We start from the raw sequence: 22,505 nt of genomic DNA on the forward strand, positions 1-22,505 counted from the left end.
GAATTTGCTTCAGTTCTAGCCAAAGGTGTTTTGGGACCAAGTATTTTTGCTCTATTTGTTGCGGGGATAGGAGTTTGCCCGATGTTGTAAAATGGTAAACGAGTGTGAGGTGCTTGGATCTCCACCACTGGAAATTTTCTTCTTGTAGACTTAAGGGGAAAGCTTGGTTGGGAATAACCGGTAGTAGCAGTGAAATGGGTGTCATTAGTGCATATTTGAATCTGTTTCTCTTCCATATCAGAAACTGCTGGTGTGTTAGTGGGGCTAGGTGTCGGATGCTTGTGGCTTTCCCATTTTTATCCCAGAAGATAGTTTCCATTTCCACAGGTGCCAGGAGGGAGGCCTCTATATCTACCCAGAGGGGTCTTTTGACACCCGCGAACATAGCACTTTTTCAGATTGGGAAAGGATAGGCCTCCAACTCTTTTGTTTCTCCATATAAAATGGAATATAGAGTTTTGCATTTCTTGTAAATCTCTTGCAGGAATCTCTATGGGGAGGCATCTGAATGGGTAAAGGAGGCGGGGTAGGACGTTCATCTTAATTGAGTTGATACGCCCTATCCATGAGATGTTGGTTTGATTCCAATTCTTTAAGTCTGTTTTTAATGATGCAAATAGAGGAGGGTAGTTCCACTTATATAGAGTTTCTAGGTTGTGGGTGAGTTTAATACCCAGCTATGTAATATAGTGTGGGGATGCTTTGAAACCGAAGTTTAATTCTATGAGTTTTTGGAGGTGAGAAGGGATGTTATGGAATAGGGCTTCCGTTTTTTCCATGTTAACTACCAGTCCCGAGAACTCCGCGAATGAGCCCAAGGTTTTTATTAGGTTTGGTAGTGAAGTAAGTGGCCTTGATACAGTGAGGAGGATGTCATCCGCAAATAGGCATACTTTATATTCTTTGTTTCCTACCGTCACACCTGGTATGTTTGTGTTTGTTCTGATGATCTGGGCCATGGGCTCCATCGCTAGGGTGAACAGAGCTGGGGACAGGGGGCAACCCTGCCGAGTTCCCCTCTGCAGTGTTATTTTGATTTCTATAGAGGTAGGGAGTTTTATCTCTGCTGAGGAGGTTGAATAAAGTACCCGTAAAGCTGTTATAAATTTTCCTTGGATGCCTGCTTTCCCCAGTACTTCGAACAAGTAATCCCATGGGAGGCAGTCAAAGGCCTTTTCAATATCTAAGGCCAGGGTTAGTTGTGGATTTTTGTGGGAATTTGCAATTTGTATAAGGTCTAGGACTCTTCTGATATTGTCTGGGGCCTGCCGGGACGGGATGAAGCCCACTTGGTCTTTGTGGATCAATGACGGGAGGTAATTATTTAGCCGTTTTGCTAGGATACTGGTCAGAATTTTATAGTCTAGGTTTAAGAGGGAGATCGGTCTATAATTTTTGGGTGAGGTATGATCTTTATTTGGTTTGGGGATAATTGTTATGTGTGCTTTTAAGAATTCATCGGGAGTTGTTTTGCTTAATAAGATATCATTGTAAAAACGTGTTAAAGGTTGCGAAAGGGATGTGGTGAATTTTTTGTAGTATAAGGCCGTTAGACCATCTGGGCCCGGAGCTTTCCCTGGTTTTAGGAGCTTAATGGTTTCCTCCACTTCTTCTATTGAGATATGTTGTCCCAGACATTCACTTTGGTGTTCTGAGAGTCGGGGGAGTATTATGTTTTTCAAGAAGTCTTGTGGGGCGGAGGGAGTTTTTTTGGGTTTATACTTATATAGGTTGTTATACAATTCGAGAAACGTGTGCGCTATTTTGTCAGGGTTTGAAGTGCAGGAGCAGCTAATAGTTTATCGGGTTTGTTAGCTAGTTTAAAATATATTGATTGTGTCCATTGTAGAGCTCTTTCAGCCTGGGATGTGTATAGAAGGTTGATCTGGAGTTTAATATCCCTTATATTTTTGATCAGAGCTAGACTGGGGCGTTGTTGATTGGCCGTCTCTAGTAATGCTAGGCGTCTCTCCAGGGCTAGCAGATCTTGTGTTTTCTCCCTTTTTTTTTATGGAAGCTATTTTAGAGATTTGACCTCTCATGTACGCTTTGTGTGCCAGCCATATCCAAACCGGTTGAGTGATTTCAGTATTGTTGATTGCCATGTATTCAGTCAGTTTCTCTGATATTTGTGCCATGGTTATGGGATCTTTCAGTAGTGACTCATTGAGTCTCCATCTCCTGGAGGGAGGCTGGGGGGCAGTACTTGTGAAGTGTGTGAGGACAATATCATGGTCTGACCATGCGCAGGGGATATGTCGTACTTGGGCGAGGGAGGGAAGAAGATAAGTTGAGACCAGCGTCCAGTCTATACGCGAGTAAGATTTGTGTGGAGCTGAGAAAAAAAGTGTAGCCCTTATTCGTGCCATGGACCTCTCTCCAACTGTCCACTAATGCTAGTTCCTTTAATATAGTGGTTATCGAGGCCCTTTGAGTGGTGCTGATCTTGTCCGAGCCGTGGGAGGTGCGGTCAAGGGCTGGAGAGAGGACCATGTTAAAGTTTCCCGTCCAGTAGATCGAGGCTTGGGGCGATAATTTAATTTTTCTGGAAATCTGATTAAAGAGCTTATAGGGGTTGTTGACCGGGGCGTAGGAGTTTACTAAAATCATTTTTTGATTTCGTAGCGTGCCCTGTAAAATAATAAATCTGCCTAAGGGATCTAAATCAATTTTATATATCGTGAGCGGGAAGGAGTTGTGTAGTAGGATCGTGACCCCTTGGTGTTTCTTGGCTGCTGCCGAGGTGTAAGTGCGCGTGTATTGAGGATGGAGATACTTGGGAGTGGAGGAGGTTGAAAAATGAGTTTCTTGGAGGCAGATTATGTCCGGCCTTAATTTAGCATACTGGGAAAATGCTTTTTTTCTCTTGAGTGGAGAGTTGAATCCTTTGACATTGTGTGATTATAGTAGCCATTGTGAGGGGGAGAGGGGCGGCTGAGCAACCTTAAAGTTTTGTCGTGTCGATTTGAGGACTAGCATAATAAAGAGCGCTAGGACAATGGAGTGTGGAGTCGTGTTTTAACTTAGTGTGTACCATATAACGAAATGTAACAAAGGTCAAAGTGTTAAACTTTTGGGTTCCAAAACCCAAGGAATCCCAAACTGGGTGTGCTCCCTAGTACATAGGGAGGGGCACCCGGAGTCTGGAAGGGAGAGGGCATCAAGTTCCTCTGCCCCGTCCCAGTGCGAAGTTGAAATGAAATGTTGACAGAAACCAGTAAACTTAGAACTTAAGTCCACCGAACTAGTGTGGATTGTGGAGCCTGGAGGCTGTTACTAAACATTCCAGCGCCCGTTCGAGTGAGCCCCATGTGGCGCTCAGTGAGTTATTACGTTTTAGGTTGCTCCATCAGTTGTGTTGGAGATCATGAGGGAGTAATTAGTTCGCCATTGGGTCCCGCTCGGACGTACACCGCTGAACAATAAAGCTTCCGCTAACAAATTGTAACATTCAGGTCATAAATTTTAGTACATAGCTTAGCAAGGTATCTATGGGTGTATATGTAAAGGTCTATTCCCATAGGTTTTAGAAAAAGTATATTTGTAATGTTTAGTGTCCATGGAACTCAGTAGGGAACAGAGAAGTCATAAGCTGTCCCCGGCCCCCCGTCAGGAGACCCAGGAGAGCTCAGGACTGCTCTAATAGTCTGTGTAGTAATGTAGGTGATACATATCTGCTTCAGGCGACCGGTTCTCGGTATTCGGCTGTTGCTGCTCTGCGGCGAGGGTTTCCCACCGTTGTCCAAGACCGGGTCGGTCGTTGTGGCCTGGGGGGCCTGGCTGCGTCGTTCTCGAAGGGGATGCATTCTTCTTCCAGCATGCGTTTTCCTTCTTCTAATGATTTGATCGAGTAAGATCTTTGGTTAATGCGGACCAGTAGTGCAAATGGAAAGTTCCACCGGTACCTAATGTTAGCTTGTTGTAGAGCCTGGGTAACTGGTCTCAGGGCTCATCGTTTAGCTAAGGTGGACGGTGCGATGTCTGCAAATATTTGAACAGAAGGGGGAACCCCGGATAGTGAGTCCAGATTACGTGCCGCTAGCAGAAGTTGGTCTCGCATCTCTGAATAGTGTAGCTTGAGTACTATGTCTCTCGGAATTTCAGTATTAGTCGGTCTGGAGAGAGCACAATGGATTCTGTCCATTCGGAAGGATTCATGTGACACTTGGGGAAGAAGGGCGGAGAATATGTTTGTTGCGGCTTCTTTTAAGTTGGTCATAGTTTCCGGAAAGCCCCGGATGCGAATATTGGCTCTTCTGCTTCGATTTTTGAGATCTTCGCATTTTAGTTCAAGCGCTTCCATCCTTTCAGCATAGTCGTCCCATCTTGCTCTTTTATGGTCTAGCGCATCGATGATTTCATCCGTTTTTTGTTCTAGCTCATTGGTGCGCTGTCCTAGGTCGTTGATCTGTTTGGAGATATCATTTACCGCTGTTTGGAGTTCTTCTCGAAACAGTTTCTTGATGTGGATGAGGAGTGCGGTTTCTGAAGCTGAGAGGTCAGGGATCTGTGCGGTGGCAGAGGAGTCGATATTCTAGCTCAAATTGGGAGAGTCCCCGTACTCAGGGCAAGGGGTAGTTGCTCCATTTGGGCTAGTGGGGAGTATTGGTTGCCTGAGAACAGTTCCGGTAATGTGCACTGAGAGGCCGTTAGTTGTCCTTTATTTTGCCTGCTGATCCTCCTGGACATATTAGATTTTCATTGATGTATATTGTCTAGTTCGGTGGAAATCGGATTTTCTGTCCTGTTGACTGGGACGGGAGCGGAACGCAGCTTATGGGCAAGCCGTGGCCATTCCACTAACTGCTTATAAGCCTAACCTTTTATGGGGGGGGGGAGAGGGACCCCTGGTTTCGGGAGTTTTAGTGCGTTTTTGTGGATGCACTCAGATATGCGCTTGAGTGTGAGATTTCTTGCAGCTTTTTGTTGCAGGTAGTGTCCTGCCCAGGGTCTGCTTTGTGGGTCAGAGTGTCCAGGTTTTAGGGGTGTCTCTATAGTCGTGTGAGCCCTTAATCAGAGTTGCCCGCTTCTGGGTATGGGGGTCTCTGGGGGGTGTTGTCTTGGTAGGGTCTTGCTATCTCATCAGGCCCCTGGGTTCATGTAAAAAGTTCAATTCCCTTGCAGTGGCCCACTGCCTGCTCCACTTCTGGTGTCTGTGGGGGCTGTCCTGGGGGAGCACTTACTTGTGTCCCTGTTGCTCTTGTTTCCCCTGTTCCTCTTGCTCTCTGGCTGTCTCCTTCCCACCAGTGACTGCTCCTCCTTGCCTGCTTCTTCGCAGGAGGTATCTGTTGCTGCCGATCGCGGCCGGCCTTCACTTCCGGTCGGCCGCGTTTATAAACTTAGCCCGGGGATGCGCCCGGTCCGGTAGGCCGCAAAATCACGGTTTCAGCTAGAGACCCGTGAGAGGTTTTGTTTTAAAGCCCAGGCCCCGGTTGTGCTAGGAGTGGTGGTTTTGGCCCCGTGGGAGCTTTTGGGCCGGAGTTATCGCTGCCAGAGTTTTCTAGCAGCCAGGAGTTTTCACTGCTGCGTCTCTTCCCGATGCTGGCTAGCCACGCCCCTGGTTGCTCTTACTTTTAAGGAGGACCCCATCCGTATGGAATTCCTGCTTTCCTGACCCGAAGTCCCCTTCTGCTCATGCGCGCCTGATGATTGACACAGAGGGGCTCGAGCCCCAGGAAATTTAAATCCCTCTGCTCCTGGCTACCATGTGTAGCCAGGAGCAGAGAGAGGTCCACGGGAACGTGATCACTGTTATCCAACAGTGATCATTTAAAGTTAAAAAAAAAAACTTAAAAAAAAGGATTAAAAAGTTAAAAAAAAGTTTAAAAAGCTTATGTTTCATCTCCCCTCACGGATCGTAGTTAATAATTTGTTGTCCATAACTGGAGACGTGAAGGACTATGGGAATGTCTGCAGTGATATTTATGGATGTATCTCCCCATAAACAGGATTACACTGTGGTGAAGAAGACTTCTAGTGATGGCTGTCAGGCCCCGATGTCTGATGGATGGGGAAGACCCCTGAGCCCAATCACAGGGCCTCCACCTCACCCCCTGATACTGGAGGAGATCAATGAGCAGAAGATCCTAGAACTCACCAACAAGATGATTGAGCTGCTGACTGGAGAGGTGACGCTGCTGGGAATGCTGGGACATTATACAGTAACGCTATGGCTGTATTACGTGTCTGGGTGATGACGGTGTCATTGTGTTGTCAGGTTCCTATAAGGTGTCAGGACGTCACTGTCTATTTCTCCATGGAGGAGTGGGAGTATTTAGAAGGACACAAGGATCTGTACAAGGGTGTCATGATGGAGGACCACCAGCCCCCCTCATCACCAGGTAATAGACAGGACTAAATCCACATGGCCTTTATTATTTGTATGTAGAGAATGAATTCAGTGGCTGTCTGTGTCTTCTGCAGGTAGATCCAGTAAGAGAACAGCAGCGGAGAGATGTCCCAGTCCTCTTCTTCCACAGGATGATCAGGTAGATGGAGAGAAGGTCTCATGAAATCTCCCCTCTGGTCTGTAGGGTGGCTGGGAAGGTCTTGTGTTCAGTCTTCTTATATGATTGATACTTGTGTAATGAGAAAGCTGGAGATGGCGGGATTACAGCCGACCGCAGACATTAGATCTCCGCATCTTATCACTATTTTCTGGTTCTGGAGACTTCTGGTTGGAATAAAGAAGCAACAGGTTGGAGTTATACAGGAGACCTGCAGCTATTTGGCCCAGATCACTACTGCTGTCATGTCATTCCGGCTCCTCACACTAATTAATGACCTTTTTTGGCCATATAAAACCTCCCACACGACTTCTCCAACTGTGTGATGACTTTTACAATACTTATTTCACAGCTTCTGAATCCGGATGAAGATCTGATCCATATTGATGCTACAGAGACACGTGTGAGCGGGGATCAGTCATGTGAGGTGGAGATTCCTACAGATGACCCCCCAGGTGAGACTACATGTAGAGAAGAGTCTGTGTTGTCGGGGTTTCAGCTGTATATTCCCTTATGTGCATTAAAATACCGCTCTCAGCGTGAAAGTGTACGCAAATAATTCCATACTTATTTATACCGTTCTGTGTCTGCAGTGAATTAGACCAACAGCGTACTGCCGCAGCCACTTCTATAGGGAAAGTGTTATACACTATACAGCCTCTATTCTCTGTGGCAAAAAACCAAAAGCTCCTTCGTTGGGCTGCATCTGACCGTGTGCATTTTACTGGGTGGCTGCTGGGAGTTGTAGTGCTTGCATTTTAGTTGTACGCAGCTATGCCTGTTTGCAGCCTTCCGTAATATTTTTTTCTGGCTGATGTGTGCGTTAAAATACTGCTCTTAGCGTGAAAGTGCACGCAAATAATTCCTAGCCTGCAGATGCGACCTAACTTATTAATACCGTTCTGTTTCTGCAGTGAATTAGACAGCGGTCTCACCACAAAACAGTACCATTATATTACCTGGGCCACTGCAAAGTATTTCAGCTCAGCCGCTGTGCAGAGCATCTAACAATACCATTTCCGTTGGTGGGGTTTAGATCGCCGCAGTTACCAGCACTATCCTCTCTTTAGAGTCTTCTCCTCCTCCATACAGCCTTCATAAACTACAAGTCTCTGCGAGCAGTAAATTACCCCTAGGTATCAGCGCAAGACAGCAGGTTCCTTTTTTCTAGTTACAGCATAGAGCCTCCGCTATCTACAAGTCACTGTGTGTGGTGAATTAAGGCCCAGTTGTCAGTGCTTACAGTGAGGTAATTTACTTGGCCCCTGCTCTATTCGTAATCTGCCATGAAGAGGAGTAGGAGTAAGGGTCGAGGACGTGGACGCAGACGTCCAAGTGAGGGTGTGGGCACAGGCCAAGTTCCTGGTCCAGGTGAATCACAGCTGGCTGCTGCGGGATTAGGAGAGAGGCAAGTTTCTGGGGTCCCCAGCTTCATATCTCAATTTATGGGTCCATGTGGTAGACCTTTTTTACAAACAGAGCAGTGTGAGCAGGTCCTGTTGTGGATGGCAGAAAATGCATCCAGCAATGTATCCGACCACCCAGTCTTCTACGCAGTCCACTACTCCCGGCTTAGGGACTGCTAATCTGAATCCTCTGGCTGCAGCTCCTCCTTCCTCCCAGCCACCTCACTCCATGAAAATGACATATTCTGATGAGCAGGCAGACCCCCAGGAACTGTTCTCGGGTCTCTGCCGTGAGTGGAAAAAATTAGTTCCTCTCTCACCTGAGGAGTTTGTCGTGACCGATGCCCAACCTTTAGAAAGTTCCTGGAGTCTGGGTGATGAGGCTGGGGACTTCCGGCAACTGTCTCAAGAGCTTTCAGTGGGTGAGGAGGACGATGACGATGAGACACAGTTGTCTGTCAGCGAGGTAGTATTAAGGGCAGTAAGACTGAGGGAGGAGTGCCCAAAGGATTCGGAGGAAGAGCAGCTGGACGATGAGGTGACTGACCCCATCTGGTTTGCTAAGTCTACTAAGTACAGGGCTTCAGAGGGGGAGGCAAGTGCAGCAGGACAGGTTGGAAGAGGCAGTGGAGTGACCAGGGGTAGAGGCAGGGCCAGAGCGACGAATCCCCCAACGGTTTCCCAAACCTCCCCGTCGCGGCAAGCTTCGTGCAGAGGGCTAGTTGTTCAAAGGTGTGGATGTTTTTCAGTGAGAGCGCGGACGGCCGACGAACAGTAGTGTGCAACTTGTGTTGCACCAAGATCAGCCGGGGAGCCACCACTACCAGCCTCACCAGCATGCGCAGGCATATGATGGCCAAGCACCCCACAAGGTGGGACGAAGGCCGTTTACCGCCTGCAGGTCACACCACTGCCTCTTCCCCTGTGCCACAACCTGCCACACAGATCCAACCCCCCTCTCAGGACACAGGCACGAGCGCCTCCCGGCCTGCGCCCACACCGTCACCTCCACTGTCCTCCACCCCATCCAGCAATGTCTCCCAGCGCAGCATTCAGCTGTCGCTAACACAAGCGTTGGAGCGAAAGCGTAACTACGTCGCCACGCACCCGCACGCACAAGCTTTAAACGTTCACATTGCCAAAATAATCAGCCTGGAGATACTGCCGTACAGGCTTGTGGAAGCGGAGGCTTTCAGAAACATGATGGCGGCGGCGGTCCCGCACTACTCGGTCCCCAGTCTTCACTATTTTTCCCGGTGTGCCGTCCCAGCCCTTCACCAGCATGTCTCCTGCAACATTATACGTGCCCTCACCAACGCGGTTACTAGGAAGGATCACATAACAACAGACATGTGGACAAGTACAGGCGGGCAGAGCCACTATATCTCCCTGACGGCACACTGGGTGAATTTGGTGGAGGCTGGGACCGAGTCAGAGCCTGGGACCGGTCACGTCCTACCCACACCCAGAATAGCGGGTCCTACCTCGGTGCTGGTATCTGCAGCGTTTTATGCCACCTCCACTAAACCCTCCCACTCCTCCTCCTACGCAACCTCTACCTCGCAATTAAGAAGTGTGAGCAGCACGTCGCCAGCAGTCGGTATCGCGCAGCGCGACAGCACAGCGGTGGGCAAGCGTCAGCAGCCCATGCTGAAACTAATCAGCTTAGGTGAAAAGAGGCACATGGCCCCCGAACTGTTGCAGGGTCTGACAGAGCAGACCGACCTCTGGCTTTCGCCGCTTAGCCTCCAACCGGGCATGGTCGTGTGTGACAACGGCTGTAACTTGGTGGCGGCTCTGCAGCTCGGCAGCCTCACACACGTGCCATGCCTGGCCCACTTCTTCAGTTTGGTGGTTCAGCGGTTTCTGATAAACTACCCACACTTGTCTGACCTGCTCGGCAAGGTGCGCTGCGTATGCACACATTTCCGCAAGTCCACCACGGATGCTGCCACCCTGAGGACCCTGCAACATCGGTTTAATCTGCCAGAGCACCGACTGATATTCGACGGGCCCACACGGTGGAATTCTACGCTGCACATGTTGGCCAGGCTGTATGAGCAGCGTAGAGCAATAATGGAATACCAACTCCAACATGGGCGGCGTAGTGGTAGTCAGCCTCCTCAATTCTTTACCGAGGAGTGGGCCTGGATGGCAGATATCTGCCAGGTCTTCGGAAACTTTGAGGAGTCTACCCAGATGGTGAGCTGCAATCATTAGCATTACCATCCCACTGCTATGCCTGCTGAGACGTTCGCTGCAAAGCATAAAGGCTGACACTTTGTGGTCGGAACATAAGACGGTGGATGAGAGTATGTCGCTTGATAGCCAGACGACCCTTATGTCTATATTCAGCGCGTTTTGGAGAAGGGGGAGGAGCAGGAGGAGGAGGGGGAAGAGACAGCTGGGCACACTGCAGAGGGTACCCATGCTGCTTGCCTCTCATCTGTTGAGCGTGTATGGGCTGTGGAGGAGGAGTAGGAGGAGGATCCTGAAAGTCATCTTCCTAGTGAGGACAGCCATGTCTTGCGTACTGGTAACCTGGCACACATGGCTGACTTTATGTTAGGCTGTCTTTCTCGTGACCCTTGCGTTAGATGCATTCTGGCCACTACAGATTACTGGGTGTACACCCTTCTGGACCCACGGTATAAGAAGAACCTTTCCACTCTCATTCCCGAAGAGGAAAGGGGTACGAGAGTAATGCAATACCACAGGGCCCTGGTGGACAAAGTGATGCTAAACTTCCCATCTGACAGCACTAGTGGCAGAAGGTGCAGTTCCAAGGGCCAAGTAGCACTGGAGGCGCGGAGATCAGGCAGCATATTCAGCGCAGGCAGGGGAACACTCCCCAGGGCCTTTGCCAGCTTTATGGCTCCCCAGCAAGACTGTGTCACCACTCCTCAGTCAAGGCTGAGTCGGAGGGAGCACTGTAAAAAGATGGGAGTACGTAGCCGATCGTACCACCGTCCTCCGTGATGCCTCTGCTCCATACAACTACTGGGTGTCAAAGCTGGACACGTGGCACAAACTTGCGCTGTGTGCTCCGGAGGTGCTTGCTTGCCCTGCCGCTAGCATCTTGTCAGAAAGGGTGTTTAGTGCAGTTGGGGGAATCATCATGGATAAGCGTACCCGCCTGTCAACTGCAAGTGCCGACATGCTTAGACTCATAAAGATGAACAAAGCCTGGATTTCCCCAGACTTCTTTTCACCACCAGCGGAGAGCAGCGGAACCTAAAGATTCTTTTCGCTGCAACCGTGGATGCAAGCATTCTTCTCTATCACCGGGAAAAAAAGGGACAATTACCTTTGTCAATCTTTGTATGAAACATCATGTCATCATGCTGAACTGCCAATTTTTCTACGACCCAAAAGGCTGTGCTTACAATTTTTTAACAATTTTTCAAAGTTTCAAAAGCATTGATACTTTACCATGAACCATTTTTTTTAACAGGGCTGCCTCCAGGCTCTGTTAGAAATTAAGCAACATGAGCTCTATCTTTAAAAAAATATTTATGGGTTTCACCTGCCCTCTCAGTTGAGCAATTTTTCAGGGGTACATTTGTACTCTTGGTACACTAATTTTTCTGCCCTTTGCCTATACTCTTAACTAACTAATTTTTCCGGCCTTCACCTACAGTCATGGTAACCCAATGTTTCAGCTGTTCACCTATACTCTTGCTACAGAAATGTTACTGGGGTCTGCCTATACTTCTGCTACATAAATGTTACTGGTGTCTGCCTATACTTCTGCTACATAAGTGTTACAGGGGTCTGTCTATACTGTTACTACATAAATGTTACTGGGGTCTGCCTATACTTCTGCTACAGGAATGTTACTGGGGGTCTGTCTATACTGTTACTACATAAATGTTACTGGGGTCTGCCTATACTTCTGCTACAGGAATGTTACTGGGGTCTGTCTATACAGTTACTACAGAAATGTTATTTGGGTCAGTCTATACTTCTGCCACATAAATGTTACAGGGGTCAGCCTATGCTTCTGCCACATAAATGTTACAGGGGTCTGCCTATACTTGTGCTACATAAATGTTACTGGGGTCTGTCTATACTGTTACTACATAAATGTTACTGGGGTCTGCCTATACTTCTGCTACAGGAATGTTACTGGGGTCTGTCTATACTGTTAATACAGAAATGTTACTAGGGTCAGCCTATACTTCCGCCACATAAATGGTCCTGGGGTCTGTCTATACTGTTAATACAGAAATGTTACAGGGGTCTGCTTATACTTCTGCTACATTAATGTTACAGGGGTCTGCCTATACTTCTGCTACAGAAATGTTACTGGGTCTACCCATACTGTTACTACATAAATGTTACTGGGGTCTGCCTAAACTTCTGCTACATAAATGTTACTGGGGTCTGTCTATACTGTTAATGCAGAAATGTTACTGGGGTCTGCTTATACTTCTGCTACATAAGTGTTACTGGGGTCAGCCTATACTTCTGCCACATTAATGTTACAGGGGTCTGCCTATACTTCTGCTACAGAAATGTTACAGGGGTCTGCCCATACTGCTACTACATAAATGTTACTGGGGTCTGTCTATACTTCTGCTACAGAAATGCTACTGGGGTCTGTCTATACTGTTACTACAGAAATGTTACTGGGGTTGGCCTACACTTCTGCTACATAAGTGTTACTGGGGTCTGCCTAAATTTCAGCCAAATAAAGGTTACTGGGGTCAGCCTATACTTCTGCCACATTAATGTTACAGGGGTCTGCCTATACTTCTGCTACAGAAATGTTACTGGGGGTCTGTCTATACTGTTACTACATAAATGTTACTGGGGTCTGTCTATACTGTTACTACATAAATGTTACTGGGGTCTGTCTATACTGTTACTACATAAATGTTACTGGGGTCTGTCTATACTGTTACTACATAAATGTTACTGGGGTCTGTCTATACTGTTACTACATAAATGTTACAGGGGTCTGCCTAAACTTCTGCTACAGAAATGTTACAGGGGTCTGCCTATACTTCTGCTACATAAATGTTACTGGGGTCTGTCTATACTGTTACTACACAAATGTTACTGGGGTCTGTCTATACTTCTGCTACATAAGTGTTACTGGGGTCTGCCTATACTTCTGGCACATAAATGTTACAGGGGTCTGCCTATACTTCTGCTACAGAAATGTTACTGGGGACTGCCTATACTTCTGCTACAGAAATGTTACAGGAGTCTGCCTATACTTCCGGCATATAAATGTTACAGGGGTCTGCCTATACTTCTGCTACAGAAATCTTACTGGGGTCTGTCTATACTGTTACTACAGAAATGTTACTGGGGACTGCCTATACTTCTTCCACATAAATGTTACAGGGGTCAGTTTATACTTCTACAGAAATGTTACAGGGGTCTGCCTATACTTCTGCCACATAAATGTTACAGGGGTCTGCCTATACTTCTGCCACATAAATGTTACAGGGGTCTGCCTATACTTCTGCCACATAAATGTTACAGGGGTCTGCCTATACTTCTGCTACAGAAATGTTACTGGGGTCTGCCTATACTTCTGCTACAGAAATGTTACTGGGGTCTGTCTATACTGTTACTACATAAATGTTACTGGGGTCTGTCTATACTGTTACTACATAAATGTTACTGGGGTCTGTCTATACTGTTACTACATAAATGTTACAGGGGTCTGCCTAAACTTCTGCTACAGAAATGTTACAGGGGTCTGCCTATACTTCTGCTACATAAATGTTACTGGGGTCTGTCTATACTGTTACTACACAAATGTTACTGGGGTCTGTCTATACTTCTGCTACATAAGTGTTACTGGGGTCTGCCTATACTTCTGGCACATAAATGTTACAGGGGTCTGCCTATACTTCTGCTACAGAAATGTTACTGGGGACTGCCTATACTTCTGCTACAGAAATGTTACAGGAGTCTGCCTATACTTCCGGCATATAAATGTTACAGGGGTCTGCCTATACTTCTGCTACAGAAATCTTACTGGGGTCTGTCTATACTGTTACTACAGAAATGTTACTGGGGACTGCCTATACTTCTTCCACATAAATGTTACAGGGGTCAGTTTATACTTCTACAGAAATGTTACAGGGGTCTGCCTATACTTCTGCCACATAAATGTTACAGGGGTCTGCCTATACTTCTGCCACATAAATGTTACAGGGGTCTGCCTATACTTCTGCCACATAAATGTTACAGGGGTCTGCCTATACTTCTGCTACAGAAATGTTACTGGGGTCTGCCTATACTTCTGCTACAGAAATGTTACTGGGATCTGCTTATACCTTTGCTACAGGAATATTACAGGGGTCTGTCAATACTATGGGGGCATGAATTGTGGGCCGAGGCCAACATGTATTTTCTCTCGTGTTACCACAGTTATCCGCGGCCCTGGTTTGGGCCAAACAAGAGGAGCGATACTGCGCAAATTAGACATTCACAGCTGCACTAGCATTGGAGTCCGCTTTATGCCCGTGATTGCTGATGGTATGGGCAGAGGCCTATGTCCCGGGGGAAATGCAACAGCGCCAGGTCGGGCCCGTGGAACTTCTTCCTGGTTAATGCAGTCTTTGGAGTGGTGAAAGCAAACGTAACTGATTTAATGAGACGTTCACAGCTGCACTAGCATTGGAGTCCGCTCTTTCCCCCCGATTGCTGAGTGTTTGTGCAAAGGCCTATGTCCTCGGTGCAGTGAAAGTCTGCCATTTTTGGGCACTCTGATTTTTTCATGGTTCATGTCTTGGGTTGCCTAGGACCCACCTATGCTGTGGGTGCACACAGACTGTCCATTGCGGTGTTTTACCTATCTGGCACAAACAAACTCACTGACTGACTAGGGCATGAATTGTGGGCCGAGGCCAACATGTATTTTCTCTTGCGTTACCACAGTTATCCGCGGCCCTGGTTTGGGCCAAACAAGAGGAGCGATACTGCACAAAAGAGACGTTCACAGCTGCACTAGCATCGATCTCCGCTCTATGTCCGCGATTGCTGGGGTTTTTTCCGCAGAGGCCTATGTCCTCGGGGCACTAAAAGTCTGCCAGGGTGCAGAGTGCAGATGGCTTTCCCCTTGCGTTATCGATGAGGTATCCGACACCCAAACAGAATGAGTAGTGTGTGGACACATGGATTCCCCATTGCTGTGTCACTCGCGGCACCTTGGGCCACACATACTTCCACACATACTTGGGCCTCACATACTTCTCACACAGAATATTGCTGCATTGTGGAGATTTGAAGAAGTGCTGGGCTGGCACCTGAGTCCCCTTTATGCCCACGTTTGCGGCTCCTGACAATTTTGCGACGGAGGTGGCACGGGATTGGAATGATGATCGTATGTCAATTTATCATCAATTCTCAACAGCATTGTGGGCTATCGCCCCCCCCCCCCTACTTTCAAAGAGGGTCGCTGCCTGGCCCTGCCAACCCTCTGCAGTGTGTGCCTCCGGTTCCTCCTCATCGCAGACGCACTTAGAAATAGACATGAGGGTGGTGTAGCTATGGAGCGAGCATGTGGTAGGAGGGCAGCTGATGGCTGCGCAGGGACACTTGTCTGTGCGCTGTGGACGCAGGATCGTGCAGGGGGTTGGGCAGCATGTAACCTACGAGAAGAGGGAGCAGTGTGACAAGCATGCAGTGATTGTTCTTGGTTGCAGGTAGTGTGGTGTTTAGATAAGGTGTACCTCGCTAAGAGGGTTTGTCCGAAGTAAAAATTTTTAGGGGCGGGGGGGCAGACTCTAGCCCCTATTGTGGCTTAATAGTGAGACCTAGGAGCCTGAGATGCAGCCAAGCATGCTGCCCCTGCCCTTCACTATCCGTTTCTGTGGTGTTTCTGTGGTGTTTCCATGACTTTCGGATATTTTTCAGAGTTTCACAAGTGAAGACCTGTGCGGAGCATCGGTCATATACAAAAGTGCTCGAGTTGCCCATTGACTTCAATGGGGTTCGTTACTCGAAACGAGCTCTCGAGCATTGCGGAAAGTTCGACTTGAGCAACGAGCACCCAAGCATTTAGGTGCTCGCTCATCTCTAGTCAGTACGAAAACTACAATGCCAAATTTATATAGTGGTTTTTTTTTTACTACTTTTGTGTTTTGTCAAAGATATTTAATTTTTTTTAATTATTTTTTTTCGCCATCTTCTGACAGCCATAACATTTTTATTTTTCCGTCGACAGAGTTGTGCAGGAGATCATTTTGTGCGAGACATCCTTTAGTTTGTTAGCAACATTTTAGAATACATACGACTTTTTGGTCAGTTTTTATTACATTTTTTCATAGAGACGGGCTGACCAAAAAAAAATTTCCCGCTTTCTTTCTTTTTTTCCCCAATAACGTTTACCGTGCGCGGTAAATAATGAGTTACATTGATAGGTGGGACTAATACGAACACAGCAATACCATATATGTATGTTTATTTTATTATAATTGTGGCAAAGGGGTGTTTTTTAAACTTTTTTATAACTTTTTATTTTTTTTAATAATTAGTAAAACTTTTTAAAGCTTATTCTTACTATTTTTTTTTTTAGTCCCCATAAAAAACATGAACTTCAATGGTTTTAAAAATCTCTAAGTGGGTGAAGTCGGAAAAGGACCACAGCTGCTCCACTTTGGGGTGGGGGATCATTTCTATGGTTTTCATGGTGAAGTAAAAATGAAAAAGTCTTTATTCTGTGTCAGTGCGAGTACAGTGATACTAAATTCATACAGCTCTTTTATATGTAGTAATGCTTACAAATTAAATACCTTTGTTAGAAAAAATAATGTCTTTCTAACGCTATATTTTACCCTCATTATTTTTAGCATTTTTCCACTGATAGGTCTGTGTGACGGCTCGCTTTTTCAGGGTGAACTATAGTTTGCATTGGTACCATTTTGGGGAACATATAACCTTTTCATAGCTTTTCATTCAATTTTCTTCTTGGAGTGACCAAAAATAATGCAATTTTTCCACTGCCTATTGTTTTTTTTTGTTTTTTGTTTTTTTTTATAGAGACTCAAGTAGACCTTTATGGATGTAGTGATACCAATATTTTCATTTTTTCTATTAATTTCATTTTCGCCTTTTATCATCCTAGTAAAAAAAATATATATTTCTTAACCATTGCATTGAGAGTCACAGCTGAAGACCGTGGGTATAGTTACTGCCAGTAGGAGGTGGACACTAAGCAAAAAAAGTGTTAGCTCCTCCTACCACCTACTGCAGAAACCAGCTAATCAGTTTTAGCTTAGAGTCCCTGATCTATACGATCTTTGGCGATTAAGTGAATATTCTCTCCACTGAAGTAAGTATCCTCTCCCCCTCTCTTTTTTTCCCCCTTTCTTCTGCCGCCACTGCCATTATAACCACCTTCCTTCACTCTACTCCCAAACCCCCCACCAGGACCTCTCTACCTATACCGAGCCCTGTCGTAGATGCTCCTTGGCGTGGCATACCCCTGGGTGGTATGAAGATTTCCCTATGGGAGAGAGTTCAATTTTTTTCCTCTTTTGCAGGCCTCCCTACAGCTTGGGAAACCGCTGCGGTGGTCCTGGTGTAGGGAACCAGTGTCTTATGTCGCTACAGCCCTTGGGGATGCGGGAGAAGTCCTTCTTTGTCTTTATCCCAGGTGGCACTGATTTTCATCATCCAGTCGTGACTAGCCGATATTATTTCTAAAGCTAATGGTGGTAAGAGTTCTCATCTACCACAAAACAAAAGCCAACCATGCGTGGTTTTGCACAGAAGAGGCCTCAGTTTTTTTTTTCTTTTACCGCTCCAGAACTCAGACCTTGTATAACAAAAAATCCTTGCAAGACCAAAATCAAAGGCTTCCCTACAAACCACATCCATCATGGTGCCCTGACCACTATACTCCAAGTCCGACTCTACTGAATCTTCTGTGTGTATGGCTGTCCCCAACCAAGGCATTCAGAGTGGGTGGATGACTTTTCCAATTCGGGGAATACTAAATTGCTTATGTCTCAGACATCTGAGTTCAGGAGGTTATCTCTTCGAGCTATGCCAAGATTGCTTCTTCGGTTCCAGAATTTAAGTCATTCCTTCAAAGGCCAATGCTTTAGCTAATGCGATACACATTCTCTCCTCTCAGGGTAGAATTGTCCCTGTTTCCCTTTCAGAACAGTGCAGGGGGTTCTATTCCAATCTCCTTATGTTACCCAAGGACGACGGCACTGTCCAAACCATTCTGTATCTGAAGCGGTTAAATCAATATGTCAAGGTAAAACAGTTCCGTGTGGCGTCGTTGAGATCTGTGATTGTGTCCATGGAACCAAGGGAGTTTCTGTCATCCATTAACATCAAGGATACGTATCTTCATATCCCAAATGTCCAGCACATCAGCAATTCACCCAGTGATGAGTTGGCAGTTTACAGAAAAGCAGAGGATGCACTTGCTTGGATGAGGAGTTTGCAGGCACCAGCAAACTTCTCATAAAGTAAGGAGCAAGGCATATATAGCGGCTTTATATCTTTATGTTCCATGCTTGAAAAAAAAAGAGGTAAATCTGTTTATAAAACTTCCAAAACACGTTGCACTTCTCTGTGATTCCTGTACTGTTATATACAAATGTTATTAATAGGGATGAGCGAGTATACTCGCTGAGGCACTACTCGCTTGAGTAATGTGCCTTAGCCGAGTATCTCCCCGCTCGTCCCGAAAGATTCGGGTGCCGCCGCGGGGCGGGGAGCTGCGGGGGAGAGCGGGGAGGAGTGGAGGGGAGATCTCTCTCTCCCTCTATCCCGCCCGCTCTCCCCTGCTCCCCGCCGCGACTCACCTGTCAGCTGCGGCGGCTCCCGAATCTTTAGGGACGAGCGGGGAGATACTCGGCTAAAGCACATTACTCGAGTGAGTAGTGCCTTAGCGAGTATACTCGCTCATCCCAAGTTATTAACTATCAGTGTAATTGTAATGTTGTATTCAAAAATATGAAAATCCATTTTATTCTTGGCAGATGACGTCACCAGGGGCTCAGAGGGACATCTGATATTAACAGACTGTAAAGTGGAAGATCATGATATCATACAAGATACATATGAAGAGCCTGCTATTATCCCAAATATAACCCCAGCTCTTCACAGCAAAGATCTATCCCCTGATCCTTCTAAACTGGTTCCATCTTCTGATTCACTACAGAATGTTAAACAAAATACAATTTATAGAACAAATGTTGAACATCAAAGAGTTCACTCAGAGGAGAGGCCATATTCATGTTCTGAGTGTGAGAAATGTTTTAGGCAGATATCACATTGTGCTGTACATCCCAGAATTCACAAAGGGGAGAAATCATATTCATGTTCTGAATGTGGGAAATGTTTTAAGCAGAAGTCGCATCTTGTCAGACATCAGATAATTCACACAGGGGAGACGCCATTTTCATGTTCTGAATGTGGAAAATGTTTTAGACGAAAATCACATCTTGCTGTACATGAGAGAATTCACACAGGAGAAAAGCCATTTTCATGTTCTGAATGTGAGAAATGCTTTAAGAATAAAACAGATCTTGTCAGACATCAGAGAGTTCACACAGGCGAGAAGCCATATTCATGTTATGAATGTGGAAAATGTTTTAGACGAAAATCACATCTTGCTGTACATGAAAGAAGTCACACAGGAGAAAAGCCATTTTTATGTTCTGAATGTGAGAAATGCTTTAAGAATAAAACAGATCTTGTTAATCATCAGAGAACTCACACAGGGGAGAAGCCATATTCATGTTATGAATGTGGGAAATGTTTTCACCGAAAATCATACCTTGTGACACATCAGAAAATTCACTCCAGTGAGAAGCCATATTCATGTTGTGAATGCGGAAAATGTTTTAAGCAAAAATCAATTCTTGTGTTACATCAGAAAATTCACTCCAGTGAGAAGCCATATTCATGTTGTGAATGCGGAAAATGTTTCAAGCGAAAATCAATTCTTGTGTTACATCAGAGAATTCACACAGGAGAGAAACCATTTTCATGTTCTGAATGTGGGAAATGTTTTAACCAAAAAACAAGTCTTGTGTTTCATCAGAGAAGTCACACAGGGGAGAAGCCATATTTGTGTTCTGAATGTGGGAAATGTTTTAAAAATAAAGCCCATCTTGTTAAACATCAAAGAACTCACCCAGAATAGAGAAAGCATTTTCATGTTCTGAATGTGGGAAATCTTTCACACATAAATATGTTCTTATAAAACATGAGAAAATTCACACAGAGGAGACACCATAGTCATGTTTGGAATTTGGGAACTTTTTCAAGTGGAAATCCCATCTTGCTGTACATCGGACAGTTCACACAGATGTTAGTGAAATAAATGTGACTCCATGTTCTATCCTATGCGTAGTCATTTTGTGAGCAAGTAGCCATCTTCTGTGTCAGTTATTTTGTACTTTTTATTTTACAAGATTTGCTAAAATGTTATTGAAGAATCAAAAGTGACCTCGATGATTGGAACATTCCAATGCCCTGGATGGAAGGTGTTGGGTCATTGCGCCCTGTTCTCTCTGTCTCTCTCTCTCTGTCTCTCTCTCTGTCTCTCTCTGTCTCTCTCTGTCTCTCTCTGTGTCTCTCTGTGTCTCTCTCTCTCTCTGTCTCTCTTCCTCCCTCCCCCCACCCCGTCTTTTTTTATTGTTCAATAATTTGCACAAAGTTGCACAACAGGCATCAAAGAAATCAAAGGGGCAAAAAGAGGATTGTAGGATCCACATTAATTCCAGCATATTTATCTTCTTTTTAACCCCTTAGTGACCAGGCTTTTTTTGCTTTTTTCCATTTTTGTTTTTTCCTACTCCCTTTTAAAAAATCGTAGCTCCTTTATTTATCCATCGAAGTCGCTGTATGAGGGCTTGTTTTTGGCGGGACGAGTTGTATTTTTCAATGGCACTTCTTATTGTACCATATAATGTACTGAAAAACTTTTCAAAATTCTTAGCGGAGAGAAATGGGAAAAAAAAACGACATTCCACCATCTTTCGGTGCGTCCTGTTTCTACGACGCACAAACTGCAACAAAAACGACCTGATATTTTTATTCTATGGGTCAGTACGATTACTACGATACCAAACGTATATAGTATTGTTTTTGCTGTAGTACTTGTATTTTTTTTTTTAAGATATTACATTTTTAAAATTATTTTCTGCGGTCATTTTGTGCGCACGATAACTTTTTTATTTTTCCGTCGACGTAGTTGAGCAAGGGCTCATTTTTTTGCGGGATGACCTGTAGTTTCCGATAGTATCAATTTGGAATACATACGACTTTTTGATCGCTTTTTATTGCGTTTTTTCTGGGAGACAGGGTAACTAAAAAAATGCATTTCTGGCGTTCTTTCTTTTTTTTTCGGACGACGTTCACCATGCAGAAAAAATAATGCGCTACTTTGATAGATCGGACTTTTACGGACGCGGCGATATCAAATACATATTTTTATTTTTTGATTTAGATTTTTTAATAATAGATATGGCAAAAGGGGGGTGATTTAAAAAACTTTATTGATCTTTTTTTTTTACATTACTTTGAAGTCCCCCTGGGGGACTTTAACATGCGATGCTTTGATCGCTCCTGCAGTATGACGTAATGCTCTGAGTGCAGAGAGACAAAATTGAGTGAGTGGTCCTAGGTTTGCTGCCCTCCCTGACATAATCTGAGAGCGGTTTCTGGAATTTAGTAGTCATTTGGGGACGGGGACTGGGAGGGTCTGGAAATAATATAGGATTTTGGGAAGAATCATCATCTATATATATATGAATGTATGTATGTCTCTCTGTCTGTCCTTTATACATTACTACACCATTCATCCGATCGCCATGGAACTTTGCGAAGTGTTTGAGTACACTCCTGCGATGGTTTCTGGCATAGTACAACTATCCTACGATAAGTGGCGCACGCGAGCATCTTCGACAGTTATGCCCCCCAGATGTAGTTAGTTCAATTTCCATCTCAAGCACAAAAGAAAAAGGTATTCTGAGCAACGGGATGAGTGTTCAGCTACAAAATGATGCATCCGCCGAACGTTTCGCAAGACGATTGCTGGATATTGAGAATGCTGAGATAAAATGAAAGCTGTGCTGTGATTGGTTGTTATTTCTTATATGGCTGAGGTAACATAAAAGCTGCGCTGTGATTGGTTGCTATTTCCTATACTGCTGAGGTAAAATGAAAGCTGCGCTGTGATTGGTTGCTATTCCTTATACTGCTGAGGTAACATGAAAGCTGCGCTGTGATTGGTTCTTGTTTCTTACACGGCTGAGGTAACATGAAAGCTGTGCTGTGATTGGTTGCTATTTCCTATACTGCTGAGGTAAAATGAAAGCTACGCTGTGATTGGTTGCTATTCCTTATACTGCTGAGGTAACATGAAAGCTGCGCTGTGATTGGTTGTTGTTTCTAGTAAGGATCTAGACCATGAATCCACATGCAAACAGTCTTAAAAATGGAGATAGTAGCAGCATATAGGTGCATAAACTCACTCCACATCCTCACATGTCCAGGGATGTCCAAAGTAATCAATTCCCACATGACAAGAAAAAAAAATGACGTTTTAGCCGGACACCCAGCCTTTTTCAAACTGAAAGCTGCACTGTGATTGGTT

At 45.4% G+C, this 22,505-nt stretch overlaps 1 protein-coding gene and 1 pseudogene across 1 annotated transcript in view; both read left to right on the plus strand.

Moving 5' to 3' along the window:
• The window catches only part of LOC136626716 (zinc finger protein 27-like), a 659,137-nt gene that overhangs the window by 271,097 nt on the left and 365,535 nt on the right, over window positions 1-22,505 (plus strand). The gene's annotated exons all lie outside the window — the stretch shown is intronic.
• LOC136624988 (zinc finger protein 420-like) overlaps window positions 1-22,505 on the plus strand; it is a 126,881-nt pseudogene that overhangs the window by 59,660 nt on the left and 44,716 nt on the right.

This window comes from Eleutherodactylus coqui, chromosome 4 (genome assembly GCF_035609145.1).
Source record: "Eleutherodactylus coqui strain aEleCoq1 chromosome 4, aEleCoq1.hap1, whole genome shotgun sequence".
NCBI classification, from domain to species: domain Eukaryota; kingdom Metazoa; phylum Chordata; class Amphibia; order Anura; family Eleutherodactylidae; genus Eleutherodactylus; species Eleutherodactylus coqui.